Source organism: Leguminivora glycinivorella, chromosome 18 (assembly GCF_023078275.1).
Source record: "Leguminivora glycinivorella isolate SPB_JAAS2020 chromosome 18, LegGlyc_1.1, whole genome shotgun sequence".
NCBI lineage: Eukaryota > Metazoa > Arthropoda > Insecta > Lepidoptera > Tortricidae > Leguminivora > Leguminivora glycinivorella.
The window spans coordinates 11673825-11679365 of record NC_062988.1 but is presented as its reverse complement, the minus strand read 5'-3'; positions in this window follow the sequence as shown (position 1 = coordinate 11679365).

Sequence of the window (5541 nt, the reverse complement as noted above, 5' to 3'; positions counted from 1 at the left end):
CCGTGCGCTCAAGGCCACGTCCGCGTCCTTCGACCGATAGTTTGCACGGTTATGTGTATTTCCATTGTCCAGATTCCCGTCCGCGGTCGATTCACGACGGACGTCCGCGTAGTGTGTTCCTAGCTTATAGCTTTTGTTCCGTGCACACTGATAGGTCGCGGTCGCGGTCGTTTTACGACGGACGTCCGCGTAGTATGTTCCTAGCTTCAAGCTAGGAACATACTACGCGGACGTCCGTCGTAAATCGACCGCGACCGCGACCGATCAGTGTGCACGGAACAAAACATCCAGCGAGCCAGATTTCAATCGGACGTCCATGCGCTCAAGGCCACGTCCACGTCCGTCGACCGATAGTTTGCACGGCTATGTGTATTTCCATTGTCCAGATTCCCGTCCGCGGTCGATTCACGACGGACGTCCGCGTAGTGTGTTCCTAGCTTTAAGCTTGTAACGAATTGGTAAGTCATTATTAAGGTGCGTTTAAACGGCGCGTGTTAGCACGATCTTACGCGAGCCGAGCCGTCCGTGTAGATGCGGCTCGGCTCAATACGAACGCGAGCCTGTGCGTTTACACGGCGCGAGGTAGCACGATCCTACGCGAGCCGAGCCGTCCGTGTAGATACGAACGAAAGCCTATTATATTGTTGCGATTTTTGTGACCGAGATGTTTTGGGTTCCATATTGATGGTTCCTCTTCATATAATTAAATAAAGCTTTGAATCATATCATTGCTCCACTCCATAATTCGAACACATGAAAACGCCGATAAATAAATTTATAGTTTAAAAAACTCTAGAAAAACACGCTTTTATAAATGCACGTAAAAGCCAAAAATAAATTATGGATCGTTCAAGTTGTCTCTATTTCTGGGATGAAGAGTAAACTATGTGCTTTTTTATAATATTTGATTGTAAAAGCGTGGGGCGCTGCAGTCGTGCTGCAAGTCCAGTTAGCGCGCCAATCTGTGTAAAGTTGTAAACTGCTTCTCGTAATATAGTTTAACTTGATTTCTCAGCAAGTTATACAAAAAGATTTTCCTGTTACAGCGCCCCACGCTTTTACAATCAAATATTATAATTAAAAGCACAGAGTTTACTCTTCATCCCAGAAATAGAGACAACTTGAACGATCCATAATTTATTTTTGGCTTTTACGTGCATTTATAAAAGCGTGTTTTTCTAGAGTTTTTTAAACTATAAATTTATTTTATACTTTTTAGTCGTTAATAATGAAATATCTTTAAAATTTAAACATAAATTTATTCCAAGTAGGCGAATTTCGCAAGCCATTTGTGGCTAACACGTATTGCTACTTAATAATAATTAATACCACCTGATGTATAGGTACCAAGCTTATCGCAATTATGTTTATCATTGATTCATTTAATTTTTATTTCAATTTCTATTTTATTGAGCCCACATTCTCTCCATCTCCGCCAGTGTGTCTGTATTGCATGGTGTTTTACCTTTCAGATTTAGAACAATCTAGCTCTTCTATCTGGAGAGCACTAAGTAATTTTACTCTACTCAGGGCCACATGAGCCTGTCCAACCGCAAAAGTAAGGGACCCTAAATACACCACTGCGTAGTGCCTTGCATCTTGTGCACGGTATTTATATTTATTTGAAGATTAATGCAATACGGAACTTAAGGATTTCATCTTACTCTGTAAGAGGATAGAGATAAAGGGTTGAATTTTCTCAGTCACACTCTAGTATATTTACGTTGGGTTGAACCTGGATATGGAACGTGGACGCGACATTTTGCTAAGCAACTAAAAGACTGATAGTGGCTCTGGGAACTGTAGACCTTCGCGACATGCTTAGCAGTAGCGTGGCGTGAAATTTTCGTTGATAAAGCCACCCCCCCACCCCCCACCTTATTTTCGCTCTTAAGGGTCGCAAGAAAACCCACACCCACCTTTTTTATATACTACGTTAATCTTTCTTTTTTTCGGGGCCGAGCCCCCTTTATTTACTCTTAAGGGTCACAAGAAAACCCTAACCCAACTTATTTTTAATATTACGTTAATCTTTCTTTTATGCGGGGGCTTCGCCCCCGAGCCCCTCTTACTTTTGCTCTTAAGGGTCACAAGAAAACCCTTAACCAACTTATTTTAAATACTACGTTGATATTTATTTAGGCAATCATGGTCGCGCGATAAATGATAAAACAGCAGGCCGTCCCTATCGATGTCCGATGTTTTATCGTTTATCGCGCGACCATGATTGCCTGGCTGGGCTGCATATTTAAGGGTCACAAAAAAGACCCTAACCTGACTTAGTTTAGATATACTGATTCGGTCTTTCCTTTTTCCGCTCATAAGGGTCGCAAGAAAACCCTAACCTAGCTTAGGCCTCGCTTCGCTTCGGTCAATAATAGGTTTGTTATAACGTTGAAAACGTAACGTTCGAAGTTCATTACGTGGCCTTTCTCACAAGCGCAAACAGAACTATGATACGATATGCCATCATGGAATGCCAGTGCCTATCTTCGGGCTTCATTATCAGACCTTGAAACCTAATCGTGGTCAAAGTTCATAATAAGACTTTTCTAAGAAACCCAAAAACAGCTATGATAAGAAGTTCCATCATGTAGTTCCAGTTCATATCTTCCGGCTCCAACATCAGACCTTGAAACCTAATCGTAGTCAAAGTTCATTACAATACTTTTCTAAGAAACCCAAAAACAGCTTTGACACGATGTTCCATCATGTAGTTCCAGTTCATATCGTCCGGCTCCATCATCAGACTTTGAAACCTAATCGTAGTCAAAGTTTATTACAAGACTTTTCTAAGAAACCCAAAAACAGCTTTCATACGATGTTCCATCATGTAGTTCCAGTTCATATCTTCCGGCTCCATCATCAGACTTTGAAACCTAATCGTAGTCAAAGTTCACTACAAGACTTTTCTAAGAAACCCAACTTAAAACTTAAAACTCGACTTCCGTCGTCGCGCGCTTTGTACCATCTGTTTAGACGGCGCGTATTAACACGAGCCGAGCCGATCCTTGGAAGATGGCGCGCGCGTAGATTCCTTTGATCCGTGTCGAAAAAAAAGCCGACAAGTGATGGATCGCGCCATCTGTTTAACGGCGCGTTGCCGAGCCGAGCCGAGCGAAAAAACGCGCCGAGCGTAGCCGAGCCGAAAAACGGCGCGTGGCGCGCCAGATCACGAGCCGAGCCAGGCTATAACGAATAGGCTATAGGCTCGTGATCCGGCGCGCCACGCGCCGTTTAAACAGCTACGCTCGGCGCGGCTCGGCTCGGCTCGGCAACGTTCGCGCGACGCGATCCATCACTTGTCGGTTTTTTCGACACGGATCAAAGGCGCGCGCGCCATCTTCGGCTCGGCTCGTGTTAATACGCGCCGTCTAAACAGATGGTACAAAGCGCGCGACGACGGAAGTCGAGTTTTAAGTTTTTAACACGCTTTTATTAGGTCGTCGTGTATGTAACTAACTATTTGTAATGGAATCTACGGAGGCTAATTTAACCATCTTCCAAGGATCGTAGCGTAATGAAAATTGGCAGCTGTATGCAGTTCCTGATGACAATACAATAATATGGTACTGTTGAACTGATCTGATGATGGAGCCGGAAGATATGAACTGGAACTACATGATGGAACATCGTATCATAGCTGTTTTTGGGTTTCTTAGAAAAGTCTTGTAGTGAACTTTGACTACGATTAGGTTTCAAAGTCTGATGATGGAGCCGGAAGATATGAACTGGAACTACATGATGGAACATCGTATGAAAGCTGTTTTTGGGTTTCTTAGAAAAGTCTTGTAATAAACTTTGACTACGATTAAGTTTCAAAGTCTGATGATGGAGCCGGACGATATGAACTGGAACTACATGATGGAACATCGTGTCAAAGCTGTTTTTGGGTTTCTTAGAAAAGTATTGTAATGAACTTTGACTACGATTAGGTTTCAAGGTCTGATGTTGGAGCCGGAAGATATGAACTGGAACTACATGATGGAACTTCTTATCATAGCTGTTTTTGGGTTTCTTAGAAAAGTCTTATTATGAACTTTGACCACGATTAGGTTTCAAGGTCTGATAATGAAGCCCGAAGATAGGCACTGGCATTCCATGATGGCATATCGTATCATAGTTCTGTTTGCGCTTGTGAGAAAGGCCACGTAATGAACTTCGAACGTTACGTTTTCAACGTTATAACAAACCTATTATTGACCGAAGCGAAGCGAGGCCTAAGCTAGGTTAGGGTTTTCTTGCGACCCTTATGAGCGGAAAAAGGAAAGACCGAATCAGTATATCTAAACTAAGTCAGGTTAGGGTCTTTTTTGTGACCCTTAAATATGCAGCCCAGCCAGGCAATCATGGTCGCGCGATAAACGATAAAACATCGGACATCGATAGGGACGGCCTGCTGTTTTATCATTTATCGCGCGACCATGATTGCCTAAATAAATATCAACGTAGTATTTAAAATAAGTTGGTTAAGGGTTTTCTTGTGACCCTTAAGAGCAAAAGTAAGAGGGGCTCGGGGGGCGAAGCCCCCCGCATAAAAGAAAGATTAACGTAATATTAAAAATAAGTTGGGTTAGGGTTTTCTTGTGACCCTTAAGAGTAAATAAAGGGGGGCTCGGCCCCCGAAAAAAAGAAAGATTAACGTAGTATATAAAAAAGGTGGGTGTGGGTTTTCTTGCGACCCTTAAGAGCGAAAATAAGGTGGGGGGTGGGGGTGGCTTTATCAACGAAAATTTCACGCCACGCTACTGCTAAGCATGTCGCGAAGGTCTACAGTTCCCAGAGCCACTATCAGTCTTTTAGTTGCTTAGCAAAATGTCGCGTCCACGTTCCATATCCAGGTTCAACCCAACGTAAATATACTAGAGTGTGACTGAGAAAATTCAACCCTTTATCTCTATCCTCTTACAGAGTAAGATGAAATCCTTAAGTTCCGTATTGCATTAATCTTCAAATAAATATAAATACCGTGCACAAGATGCAAGGCACTACGCAGTGGTGTATTTAGGGTCCCTTACTTTTGCGGTTGGACAGGCTCATGTGGCCCTGAGTAGAGTAAAATTACTTAGTGCTCTCCAGATAGAAGAGCTAGATTGTTCTAAATCTGAAAGGTAAAACACCATGCAATACAGACACACTGGCGGAGATGGAGAGAATGTGGGCTCAATAAAATAGAAATTGAAATAAAAATTAAATGAATCAATGAAAAACATAATTGCGATAAGCTTGGTACCTATACATCAGGTGGTATTAATTATTATTAAGTAGCAATACGTGTTAGCCACAAATGGCTTGCGAAATTCGCCTACTTGGAATAAATTTATGTTTAAATTTTAAAGATATTTCATTATTAACGACTAAAAAGTATAAAATAAATTTATAGTTTAAAAAACTCTAGAAAAACACGCTTTTATAAATGCACGTAAAAGCCAAAAATAAATTATGGATCGTTCAAGTTGTCTCTATTTCTGGGATGAAGAGTAAACTCTGTGCTTTTAATTATAATATTTGATTGTAAAAGCGTGGGGCGCTGTAACAGGA